The 12,950-nt window shown below is 44.1% G+C and overlaps 10 non-coding genes across 10 annotated transcripts; all 10 read right to left on the bottom strand.

The window, feature by feature from the left end:
• Window positions 1-1,133: 1,133 nt before the first annotated feature.
• On the bottom strand, window positions 1,134-1,206 carry Trnar-ucu (transfer RNA arginine (anticodon UCU)). Its single transcript has one exon. It is a non-coding gene; the product is annotated as a tRNA-Arg (tRNA).
• A 1,227-nt stretch (window positions 1,207-2,433) lies between these two features.
• Window positions 2,434-2,506, bottom strand: Trnar-ucu (transfer RNA arginine (anticodon UCU)). The gene has a single exon. It is a non-coding gene; the product is annotated as a tRNA-Arg (tRNA).
• Window positions 2,507-3,733: 1,227 nt separating this feature from the next.
• On the bottom strand, window positions 3,734-3,806 carry Trnar-ucu (transfer RNA arginine (anticodon UCU)). The gene has a single exon. It is a non-coding gene; the product is annotated as a tRNA-Arg (tRNA).
• Window positions 3,807-5,033: 1,227 nt separating this feature from the next.
• Window positions 5,034-5,106, bottom strand: Trnar-ucu (transfer RNA arginine (anticodon UCU)). The gene has a single exon. It is a non-coding gene; the product is annotated as a tRNA-Arg (tRNA).
• Window positions 5,107-6,333: 1,227 nt separating this feature from the next.
• On the bottom strand, window positions 6,334-6,406 carry Trnar-ucu (transfer RNA arginine (anticodon UCU)). The gene has a single exon. It is a non-coding gene; the product is annotated as a tRNA-Arg (tRNA).
• Window positions 6,407-7,633: 1,227 nt separating this feature from the next.
• Window positions 7,634-7,706, bottom strand: Trnar-ucu (transfer RNA arginine (anticodon UCU)). Its single transcript has one exon. It is a non-coding gene; the product is annotated as a tRNA-Arg (tRNA).
• Window positions 7,707-8,933: 1,227 nt separating this feature from the next.
• Window positions 8,934-9,006, bottom strand: Trnar-ucu (transfer RNA arginine (anticodon UCU)). The gene has a single exon. It is a non-coding gene; the product is annotated as a tRNA-Arg (tRNA).
• A 1,227-nt stretch (window positions 9,007-10,233) lies between these two features.
• Window positions 10,234-10,306, bottom strand: Trnar-ucu (transfer RNA arginine (anticodon UCU)). The gene has a single exon. It is a non-coding gene; the product is annotated as a tRNA-Arg (tRNA).
• Window positions 10,307-11,533: 1,227 nt separating this feature from the next.
• On the bottom strand, window positions 11,534-11,606 carry Trnar-ucu (transfer RNA arginine (anticodon UCU)). The gene has a single exon. It is a non-coding gene; the product is annotated as a tRNA-Arg (tRNA).
• A 1,227-nt stretch (window positions 11,607-12,833) lies between these two features.
• Window positions 12,834-12,906, bottom strand: Trnar-ucu (transfer RNA arginine (anticodon UCU)). The gene has a single exon. It is a non-coding gene; the product is annotated as a tRNA-Arg (tRNA).
• Window positions 12,907-12,950: the final 44 nt, after the last annotated feature.

Below are 12,950 nucleotides of genomic sequence, written 5' to 3'. Positions count from 1 at the left end.
ATTTCTCTGAAGCAATTACATCAAAGACTCATTATTTATGTAACAGACACGATACATCGCTCCGAATCGCTCTATTTACCATGGCCCTACTGATTGAAACACCTGCGTATTGACAGAGTTGCTCTGTACAATCGTAGTAACACAGTCCTGCTATTACATTCGCTCACGTGCGCTGCTTACAGATAAGTGGGAATTACGCTCTTTAGAACAGCATCCACTCACAAAGTGGTAAACGACACACTGGAAACACTGTATGATTAGTCACATTTTTTGACTTTGGTTGACTGCTGTGTCACAGCCGGTCCCCATCATATGTATACACTCCAACGGACGTGTGTGCCCTGTTAGCACATTTACCAGGAACGTTAGCTGCATCACCTCCCTGGCAATTTCATGCCGTCCTCGAAGCGTCAGCCATTGCTTGGTGACAGTGTGTTTCGATGAGACGTGGACAGATGATGCATCTCTCTCGCCGTCAGTTATAGGCGGGAATCATACTTAATGTAGTTTTCTGCAAGCGTCAGCGGAGCGTCAGACATCTCTGTCTGGTCTTCTCCCTTCATGTATCCAGCAAGCCCCCTCCTGACAGTCTCCAATAAAAGCCCCCTGTGCTGAAGCGAAAATTGCCGCCGTTTCTATAGATACAGAGTGCCATTGTTTAATGGGAACAGTTAAGGACCCATAGTACAATATCTTGTTGTGAAACAGTCTACTTTTCTCACTTGTGGCAGAGGAAACTGAAACCCTCTCACCTTGGGCTGGAAGAATTAAAGATCATGACTGGGATTACGTACATTGACTCGTGAAGTAATACAAACTTATTTCACTCTTCATTGTATTTGCTTCTGTACAAAATGTGCGTTCTATTGCTATATTTCTATCTGTAGGTAAAAATTGGGCATTGAAAGAAAATTTGCGTGAACAGGCACGTGAAGATATGGTTCCGTTTGTACAGCATTTACACATAACAGCGTCATGGATAACAGATCTACGAGAATTTTGCTTGTGTGTGTAAGGTCAACATATTTAAGCATAGAACTGAGGTCACAACAATTTTCACCTTTTGAAGACGCTTGTGGTTACCCATATGTCAATACCCATCTCGTGATCGGCACATATTTTTAAAAATTGCCCGTCCCTTGTGGGGATCGAACCCACGACCTTTGGATTAGAAGTCCAACGCGCTATCCTCTGCGCCAAAGGGACACTGTCCAAGCGACGGGCTCAGATGTCAGAGATTCTGCAAGACATGACCCGTGCTACAAGTCTCGCGTTACTTTTCTGATAGGCTTACTTTCATATTTCTCTGAAGCAATTACATCAAAGACTCATTATTTATGTAACAGACACGATACATCGCTCCGAATCGCTCTATTTACCATGGCCCTACTGATTGAAACACCTGCGTATTGACAGAGTTGCTCTGTACAATCGTAGTAACACAGTCCTGCTATTACATTCGCTCACGTGCGCTGCTTACAGATAAGTGGGAATTACGCTCTTTAGAACAGCATCCACTCACAAAGTGGTAAACGACACACTGGAAACACTGTATGATTAGTCACATTTTTTGACTTTGGTTGACTGCTGTGTCACAGCCGGTCCCCATCATATGTATACACTCCAACGGACGTGTGTGCCCTGTTAGCACATTTACCAGGAACGTTAGCTGCATCACCTCCCTGGCAATTTCATGCCGTCCTCGAAGCGTCAGCCATTGCTTGGTGACAGTGTGTTTCGATGAGACGTGGACAGATGATGCATCTCTCTCGCCGTCAGTTATAGGCGGGAATCATACTTAATGTAGTTTTCTGCAAGCGTCAGCGGAGCGTCAGACATCTCTGTCTGGTCTTCTCCCTTCATGTATCCAGCAAGCCCCCTCCTGACAGTCTCCAATAAAAGCCCCCTGTGCTGAAGCGAAAATTGCCGCCGTTTCTATAGATACAGAGTGCCATTGTTTAATGGGAACAGTTAAGGACCCATAGTACAATATCTTGTTGTGAAACAGTCTACTTTTCTCACTTGTGGCAGAGGAAACTGAAACCCTCTCACCTTGGGCTGGAAGAATTAAAGATCATGACTGGGATTACGTACATTGACTCGTGAAGTAATACAAACTTATTTCACTCTTCATTGTATTTGCTTCTGTACAAAATGTGCGTTCTATTGCTATATTTCTATCTGTAGGTAAAAATTGGGCATTGAAAGAAAATTTGCGTGAACAGGCACGTGAAGATATGGTTCCGTTTGTACAGCATTTACACATAACAGCGTCATGGATAACAGATCTACGAGAATTTTGCTTGTGTGTGTAAGGTCAACATATTTAAGCATAGAACTGAGGTCACAACAATTTTCACCTTTTGAAGACGCTTGTGGTTACCCATATGTCAATACCCATCTCGTGATCGGCACATATTTTTAAAAATTGCCCGTCCCTTGTGGGGATCGAACCCACGACCTTTGGATTAGAAGTCCAACGCGCTATCCTCTGCGCCAAAGGGACACTGTCCAAGCGACGGGCTCAGATGTCAGAGATTCTGCAAGACATGACCCGTGCTACAAGTCTCGCGTTACTTTTCTGATAGGCTTACTTTCATATTTCTCTGAAGCAATTACATCAAAGACTCATTATTTATGTAACAGACACGATACATCGCTCCGAATCGCTCTATTTACCATGGCCCTACTGATTGAAACACCTGCGTATTGACAGAGTTGCTCTGTACAATCGTAGTAACACAGTCCTGCTATTACATTCGCTCACGTGCGCTGCTTACAGATAAGTGGGAATTACGCTCTTTAGAACAGCATCCACTCACAAAGTGGTAAACGACACACTGGAAACACTGTATGATTAGTCACATTTTTTGACTTTGGTTGACTGCTGTGTCACAGCCGGTCCCCATCATATGTATACACTCCAACGGACGTGTGTGCCCTGTTAGCACATTTACCAGGAACGTTAGCTGCATCACCTCCCTGGCAATTTCATGCCGTCCTCGAAGCGTCAGCCATTGCTTGGTGACAGTGTGTTTCGATGAGACGTGGACAGATGATGCATCTCTCTCGCCGTCAGTTATAGGCGGGAATCATACTTAATGTAGTTTTCTGCAAGCGTCAGCGGAGCGTCAGACATCTCTGTCTGGTCTTCTCCCTTCATGTATCCAGCAAGCCCCCTCCTGACAGTCTCCAATAAAAGCCCCCTGTGCTGAAGCGAAAATTGCCGCCGTTTCTATAGATACAGAGTGCCATTGTTTAATGGGAACAGTTAAGGACCCATAGTACAATATCTTGTTGTGAAACAGTCTACTTTTCTCACTTGTGGCAGAGGAAACTGAAACCCTCTCACCTTGGGCTGGAAGAATTAAAGATCATGACTGGGATTACGTACATTGACTCGTGAAGTAATACAAACTTATTTCACTCTTCATTGTATTTGCTTCTGTACAAAATGTGCGTTCTATTGCTATATTTCTATCTGTAGGTAAAAATTGGGCATTGAAAGAAAATTTGCGTGAACAGGCACGTGAAGATATGGTTCCGTTTGTACAGCATTTACACATAACAGCGTCATGGATAACAGATCTACGAGAATTTTGCTTGTGTGTGTAAGGTCAACATATTTAAGCATAGAACTGAGGTCACAACAATTTTCACCTTTTGAAGACGCTTGTGGTTACCCATATGTCAATACCCATCTCGTGATCGGCACATATTTTTAAAAATTGCCCGTCCCTTGTGGGGATCGAACCCACGACCTTTGGATTAGAAGTCCAACGCGCTATCCTCTGCGCCAAAGGGACACTGTCCAAGCGACGGGCTCAGATGTCAGAGATTCTGCAAGACATGACCCGTGCTACAAGTCTCGCGTTACTTTTCTGATAGGCTTACTTTCATATTTCTCTGAAGCAATTACATCAAAGACTCATTATTTATGTAACAGACACGATACATCGCTCCGAATCGCTCTATTTACCATGGCCCTACTGATTGAAACACCTGCGTATTGACAGAGTTGCTCTGTACAATCGTAGTAACACAGTCCTGCTATTACATTCGCTCACGTGCGCTGCTTACAGATAAGTGGGAATTACGCTCTTTAGAACAGCATCCACTCACAAAGTGGTAAACGACACACTGGAAACACTGTATGATTAGTCACATTTTTTGACTTTGGTTGACTGCTGTGTCACAGCCGGTCCCCATCATATGTATACACTCCAACGGACGTGTGTGCCCTGTTAGCACATTTACCAGGAACGTTAGCTGCATCACCTCCCTGGCAATTTCATGCCGTCCTCGAAGCGTCAGCCATTGCTTGGTGACAGTGTGTTTCGATGAGACGTGGACAGATGATGCATCTCTCTCGCCGTCAGTTATAGGCGGGAATCATACTTAATGTAGTTTTCTGCAAGCGTCAGCGGAGCGTCAGACATCTCTGTCTGGTCTTCTCCCTTCATGTATCCAGCAAGCCCCCTCCTGACAGTCTCCAATAAAAGCCCCCTGTGCTGAAGCGAAAATTGCCGCCGTTTCTATAGATACAGAGTGCCATTGTTTAATGGGAACAGTTAAGGACCCATAGTACAATATCTTGTTGTGAAACAGTCTACTTTTCTCACTTGTGGCAGAGGAAACTGAAACCCTCTCACCTTGGGCTGGAAGAATTAAAGATCATGACTGGGATTACGTACATTGACTCGTGAAGTAATACAAACTTATTTCACTCTTCATTGTATTTGCTTCTGTACAAAATGTGCGTTCTATTGCTATATTTCTATCTGTAGGTAAAAATTGGGCATTGAAAGAAAATTTGCGTGAACAGGCACGTGAAGATATGGTTCCGTTTGTACAGCATTTACACATAACAGCGTCATGGATAACAGATCTACGAGAATTTTGCTTGTGTGTGTAAGGTCAACATATTTAAGCATAGAACTGAGGTCACAACAATTTACAGCTTTTGAAGACGCTTGTGGTTACCCATATGTCAATACCCATCTCGTGATCGGCACATATTTTTAAAAATTGCCCGTCCCTTGTGGGGATCGAACCCACGACCTTTGGATTAGAAGTCCAACGCGCTATCCTCTGCGCCAAAGGGACACTGTCCAAGCGACGGGCTCAGATGTCAGAGATTCTGCAAGACATGACCCGTGCTACAAGCCTCGCGTTACTTTTCTGATAGGCTTACTTTCATATTTCTCTGAAGCAATTACATCAAAGACTCATTATTTATGTAACAGACACGATACATCGCTCCGAATCGCTCTATTTACCATGGCCCTACTGATTGAAACACCTGCGTATTGACAGAGTTGCTCTGTACAATCGTAGTAACACAGTCCTGCTATTACATTCGCTCACGTGCGCTGCTTACAGATAAGTGGGAATTACGCTCTTTAGAACAGCATCCACTCACAAAGTGGTAAACGACACACTGGAAACACTGTATGATTAGTCACATTTTTTGACTTTGGTTGACTGCTGTGTCACAGCCGGTCCCCATCATATGTATACACTCCAACGGACGTGTGTGCCCTGTTAGCACATTTACCAGGAACGTTAGCTGCATCACCTCCCTGGCAATTTCATGCCGTCCTCGAAGCGTCAGCCATTGCTTGGTGACAGTGTGTTTCGATGAGACGTGGACAGATGATGCATCTCTCTCGCCGTCAGTTATAGGCGGGAATCATACTTAATGTAGTTTTCTGCAAGCGTCAGCGGAGCGTCAGACATCTCTGTCTGGTCTTCTCCCTTCATGTATCCAGCAAGCCCCCTCCTGACAGTCTCCAATAAAAGCCCCCTGTGCTGAAGCGAAAATTGCCGCCGTTTCTATAGATACAGAGTGCCATTGTTTAATGGGAACAGTTAAGGACCCATAGTACAATATCTTGTTGTGAAACAGTCTACTTTTCTCACTTGTGGCAGAGGAAACTGAAACCCTCTCACCTTGGGCTGGAAGAATTAAAGATCATGACTGGGATTACGTACATTGACTCGTGAAGTAATACAAACTTATTTCACTCTTCATTGTATTTGCTTCTGTACAAAATGTGCGTTCTATTGCTATATTTCTATCTGTAGGTAAAAATTGGGCATTGAAAGAAAATTTGCGTGAACAGGCACGTGAAGATATGGTTCCGTTTGTACAGCATTTACACATAACAGCGTCATGGATAACAGATCTACGAGAATTTTGCTTGTGTGTGTAAGGTCAACATATTTAAGCATAGAACTGAGGTCACAACAATTTTCACCTTTTGAAGACGCTTGTGGTTACCCATATGTCAATACCCATCTCGTGATCGGCACATATTTTTAAAAATTGCCCGTCCCTTGTGGGGATCGAACCCACGACCTTTGGATTAGAAGTCCAACGCGCTATCCTCTGCGCCAAAGGGACACTGTCCAAGCGACGGGCTCTGATGTCAGAGATTCTGCAAGACATGACCCGTGCTACAAGTCTCGCGTTACTTTTCTGATAGGCTTACTTTCATATTTCTCTGAAGCAATTACATCAAAGACTCATTATTTATGTAACAGACACGATACATCGCTCCGAATCGCTCTATTTACCATGGCCCTACTGATTGAAACACCTGCGTATTGACAGAGTTGCTCTGTACAATCGTAGTAACACAGTCCTGCTATTACATTCGCTCACGTGCGCTGCTTACAGATAAGTGGGAATTACGCTCTTTAGAACAGCATCCACTCACAAAGTGGTAAACGACACACTGGAAACACTGTATGATTAGTCACATTTTTTGACTTTGGTTGACTGCTGTGTCACAGCCGGTCCCCATCATATGTATACACTCCAACGGACGTGTGTGCCCTGTTAGCACATTTACCAGGAACGTTAGCTGCATCACCTCCCTGGCAATTTCATGCCGTCCTCGAAGCGTCAGCCATTGCTTGGTGACAGTGTGTTTCGATGAGACGTGGACAGATGATGCATCTCTCTCGCCGTCAGTTATAGGCGGGAATCATACTTAATGTAGTTTTCTGCAAGCGTCAGCGGAGCGTCAGACATCTCTGTCTGGTCTTCTCCCTTCATGTATCCAGCAAGCCCCCTCCTGACAGTCTCCAATAAAAGCCCCCTGTGCTGAAGCGAAAATTGCCGCCGTTTCTATAGATACAGAGTGCCATTGTTTAATGGGAACAGTTAAGGACCCATAGTACAATATCTTGTTGTGAAACAGTCTACTTTTCTCACTTGTGGCAGAGGAAACTGAAACCCTCTCACCTTGGGCTGGAAGAATTAAAGATCATGACTGGGATTACGTACATTGACTCGTGAAGTAATACAAACTTATTTCACTCTTCATTGTATTTGCTTCTGTACAAAATGTGCGTTCTATTGCTATATTTCTATCTGTAGGTAAAAATTGGGCATTGAAAGAAAATTTGCGTGAACAGGCACGTGAAGATATGGTTCCGTTTGTACAGCATTTACACATAACAGCGTCATGGATAACAGATCTACGAGAATTTTGCTTGTGTGTGTAAGGTCAACATATTTAAGCATAGAACTGAGGTCACAACAATTTTCACCTTTTGAAGACGCTTGTGGTTACCCATATGTCAATACCCATCTCGTGATCGGCACATATTTTTAAAAATTGCCCGTCCCTTGTGGGGATCGAACCCACGACTTTTGGATTAGAAGTCCAACGCGCTATCCTCTGTGCCAAAGGGACACTGTCCAAGCGACGGGCTCAGATGTCAGAGATTCTGCAAGACATGACCCGTGCTACAAGTCTCGCGTTACTTTTCTGATAGGCTTACTTTCATATTTCTCTGAAGCAATTACATCAAAGACTCATTATTTATGTAACAGACACGATACATCGCTCCGAATCGCTCTATTTACCATGGCCCTACTGATTGAAACACCTGCGTATTGACAGAGTTGCTCTGTACAATCGTAGTAACACAGTCCTGCTATTACATTCGCTCACGTGCGCTGCTTACAGATAAGTGGGAATTACGCTCTTTAGAACAGCATCCACTCACAAAGTGGTAAACGACACACTGGAAACACTGTATGATTAGTCACATTTTTTGACTTTGGTTGACTGCTGTGTCACAGCCGGTCCCCATCATATGTATACACTCCAACGGACGTGTGTGCCCTGTTAGCACATTTACCAGGAACGTTAGCTGCATCACCTCCCTGGCAATTTCATGCCGTCCTCGAAGCGTCAGCCATTGCTTGGTGACAGTGTGTTTCGATGAGACGTGGACAGATGATGCATCTCTCTCGCCGTCAGTTATAGGCGGGAATCATACTTAATGTAGTTTTCTGCAAGCGTCAGCGGAGCGTCAGACATCTCTGTCTGGTCTTCTCCCTTCATGTATCCAGCAAGCCCCCTCCTGACAGTCTCCAATAAAAGCCCCCTGTGCTGAAGCGAAAATTGCCGCCGTTTCTATAGATACAGAGTGCCATTGTTTAATGGGAACAGTTAAGGACCCATAATACAATATCTTGTTGTGAAACAGTCTACTTTTCTCACTTGTGGCAGAGGAAACTGAAACCCTCTCACCTTGGGCCGGAAGAATTAAAGATCATGACTGGGATTACGTACATTGACTCGTGAAGTAATACAAACTTATTTCACTCTTCATTGTATTTGCTTCTGTACAAAATGTGCGTTCTATTGCTATATTTCTATCTGTAGGTAAAAATTGGGCATTGAAAGAAAATTTGCGTGAACAGGCACGTGAAGATATGGTTCCGTTTGTACAGCATTTACACATAACAGCGTCATGGATAACAGATCTACGAGAATTTTGCTTGTGTGTGTAAGGTCAACATATTTAAGCATAGAACTGAGGTCACAACAATTTTCACCTTTTGAAGACGCTTGTGGTTACCCATATGTCAATACCCATCTCGTGATCGGCACATATTTTTAAAAATTGCCCGTCCCTTGTGGGGATCGAACCCACGACCTTTGGATTAGAAGTCCAACGCGCTATCCTCTGCGCCAAAGGGACACTGTCCAAGCGACGGGCTCAGATGTCAGAGATTCTGCAAGACATGACCCGTGCTACAAGTCTCGCGTTACTTTTCTGATAGGCTTACTTTCATATTTCTCTGAAGCAATTACATCAAAGACTCATTATTTATGTAACAGACACGATACATCGCTCCGAATCGCTCTATTTACGATGGCCCTACTGATTGAAACACCTGCGTATTGACAGAGTTGCTCTGTACAATCGTAGTAACACAGTCCTGCTATTACATTCGCTCACGTGCGCTGCTTACAGATAAGTGGGAATTACGCTCTTTAGAACAGCATCCACTCACAAAGTGGTAAACGACACACTGGAAACACTGTATGATTAGTCACATTTTTTGACTTTGGTTGACTGCTGTGTCACAGCCGGTCCCCATCATATGTATACACTCCAACGGACGTGTGTGCCCTGTTAGCACATTTACCAGGAACGTTAGCTGCATCACCTCCCTGGCAATTTCATGCCGTCCTCGAAGCGTCAGCCATTGCTTGGTGACAGTGTGTTTCGATGAGACGTGGACAGATGATGCATCTCTCTCGCCGTCAGTTATAGGCGGGAATCATACTTAATGTAGTTTTCTGCAAGCGTCAGCGGAGCGTCAGACATCTCTGTCTGGTCTTCTCCCTTCATGTATCCAGCAAGCCCCCTCCTGACAGTCTCCAATAAAAGCCCCCTGTGCTGAAGCGAAAATTGCCGCCGTTTCTATAGATACAGAGTGCCATTGTTTAATGGGAACAGTTAAGGACCCATAGTACAATATCTTGTTGTGAAACAGTCTACTTTTCTCACTTGTGGCAGAGGAAACTGAAACCCTCTCACCTTGGGCTGGAAGAATTAAAGATCATGACTGGGATTACGTACATTGACTCGTGAAGTAATACAAACTTATTTCACTCTTCATTGTATTTGCTTCTGTACAAAATGTGCGTTCTATTGCTATATTTCTATCTGTAGGTAAAAATTGGGCATTGAAAGAAAATTTGCGTGAACAGGCACGTGAAGATATGGTTCCGTTTGTACAGCATTTACACATAACAGCGTCATGGATAACAGATCTACGAGAATTTTGCTTGTGTGTGTAAGGTCAACATATTTAAGCATAGAACTGAGGTCACAACAATTTTCACCTTTTGAAGACGCTTGTGGTTACCCATATGTCAATACCCATCTCGTGATCGGCACATATTTTTAAAAATTGCCCGTCCCTTGTGGGGATCGAACCCACGACCTTTGGATTAGAAGTCCAACGCGCTATCCTCTGCGCCAAAGGGACACTGTCCAAGCGACGGGCTCAGATGTCAGAGATTCTGCAAGACATGACCCGTGCTACAAGTCTCGCGTTACTTTTCTGATAGGCTTACTTTCATATTTCTCTGAAGCAATTACATCAAAGACTCATTATTTATGTAACAGACACGATACATCGCTCCGAATCGCTCTATTTACCATGGCCCTACTGATTGAAACACCTGCGTATTGACAGAGTTGCTCTGTACAATCGTAGTAACACAGTCCTGCTATTACATTCGCTCACGTGCGCTGCTTACAGATAAGTGGGAATTACGCTCTTTAGAACAGCATCCACTCACAAAGTGGTAAACGACACACTGGAAACACTGTATGATTAGTCACATTTTTTGACTTTGGTTGACTGCTGTGTCACAGCCGGTCCCCATCATATGTATACACTCCAACGGACGTGTGTGCCCTGTTAGCACATTTACCAGGAACGTTAGCTGCATCACCTCCCTGGCAATTTCATGCCGTCCTCGAAGCGTCAGCCATTGCTTGGTGACAGTGTGTTTCGATGAGACGTGGACAGATGATGCATCTCTCTCGCCGTCAGTTATAGGCGGGAATCATACTTAATGTAGTTTTCTGCAAGCGTCAGCGGAGCGTCAGACATCTCTGTCTGGTCTTCTCCCTTCATGTATCCAGCAAGCCCCCTCCTGACAGTCTCCAATAAAAGCCCCCTGTGCTGAAGCGAAAATTGCCGCCGTTTCTATAGATACAGAGTGCCATTGTTTAATGGGAACAGTTAAGGACCCATAGTACAATATCTTGTTGTGAAACAGTCTACTTTTCTCACTTGTGGCAGAGGAAACTGAAACCCTCTCACCTTGGGCCGGAAGAATTAAAGATCATGACTGGGATTACGTACATTGACTCGTGAAGTAATACAAACTTATTTCACTCTTTATTGTATTTGCTTCTGTACAAAATGTGCGTTCTATTGCTATATTTCTATCTGTAGGTAAAAATTGGGCATTGAAAGAAAATTTGCGTGAACAGGCACGTGAAGATATGGTTCCGTTTGTACAGCATTTACACATAACAGCGTCATGGATAACAGATCTACGAGAATTTTGCTTGTGTGTGTAAGGTCAACATATTTAAGCATAGAACTGAGGTCACAACAATTTTCACCTTTTGAAGACGCTTGTGGTTACCCATATGTCAATACCCATCTCGTGATCGGCACATATTTTTAAAAATTGCCCGTCCCTTGTGGGGATCGAACCCACGACCTTTGGATTAGAAGTCCAACGCGCTATCCTCTGCGCCAAAGGGACACTGTCCAAGCGACGGGCTCAGATGTCAGAGATTCTGCAAGACATGACCCGTGCTACAAGTCTCGCGTTACTTTTCTGATAGGCTTACTTTCATATTTCTCTGAAGCAATTACATCAAAGACTCATTATTTATGTAACAGACACGATACATCGCTCCGAATCGCTCTATTTACCATGGCCCTACTGATTGAAACACCTGCGTATTGACAGAGTTGCTCTGTACAATCGTAGTAACACAGTCCTGCTATTACATTCGCTCACGTGCGCTGCTTACAGATAAGTGGGAATTACGCTCTTTAGAACAGCATCCACTCACAAAGTGGTAAACGACACACTGGAAACACTGTATGATTAGTCACATTTTTTGACTTTGGTTGACTGCTGTGTCACAGCCGGTCCCCATCATATGTATACACTCCAACGGACGTGTGTGCCCTGTTAGCACATTTACCAGGAACGTTAGCTGCATCACCTCCCTGGCAATTTCATGCCGTCCTCGAAGCGTCAGCCATTGCTTGGTGACAGTGTGTTTCGATGAGACGTGGACAGATGATGCATCTCTCTCGCCGTCAGTTATAGGCGGGAATCATACTTAATGTAGTTTTCTGCAAGCGTCAGCGGAGCGTCAGACATCTCTGTCTGGTCTTCTCCCTTCATGTATCCAGCAAGCCCCCTCCTGACAGTCTCCAGTAAAAGCCCCCTGTGCTGAAGCGAAAATTGCCGCCGTTTCTATAGATACAGAGTGCCATTGTTTAATGGGAACAGTTAAGGACCCATAGTACAATATCTTGTTGTGAAACAGTCTACTTTTCTCACTTGTGGCAGAGGAAACTGAAACCCTCTCACCTTGGGCTGGAAGAATTAAAGATCATGACTGGGATTACGTACATTGACTCGTGAAGTAATACAAACTTATTTCACTCTTCATTGTATTTGCTTCTGTACAAAATGTGCGTTCTATTGCTATATTTCTATCTGTAGGTAAAAATTGGGCATTGAAAGAAAATTTGCGTGAACAGGCACGTGAAGATATGGTTCCGTTTGTACAGCATTTACACATAACAGCGTCATGGATAACAGATCTACGAGAATTTTGCTTGTGTGTGTAAGGTCAACATATTTAAGCATAGAACTGAGGTCACAACAATTTTCACCTTTTGAAGACGCTTGTGGTTACCCATATGTCAATACCCATCTCGTGATCGGCACATATTTTTAAAAATTGCCCGTCCCTTGTGGGGATCGAACCCACGATCTTTGGATTAGAAGTCCAACGCGCTATCCTCTGCGCCAAAGGGACACTGTCCAAGCGATGGGCTCAGATGTCAGAGATTCTGCAAGACA

Source organism: Schistocerca serialis, chromosome 1 (assembly GCF_023864345.2).
Source record: "Schistocerca serialis cubense isolate TAMUIC-IGC-003099 chromosome 1, iqSchSeri2.2, whole genome shotgun sequence".
NCBI lineage: Eukaryota > Metazoa > Arthropoda > Insecta > Orthoptera > Acrididae > Schistocerca > Schistocerca serialis.
Note: the sequence above shows the minus strand (reverse complement) of the source record. Positions and strands in the feature narration are given on the sequence as shown.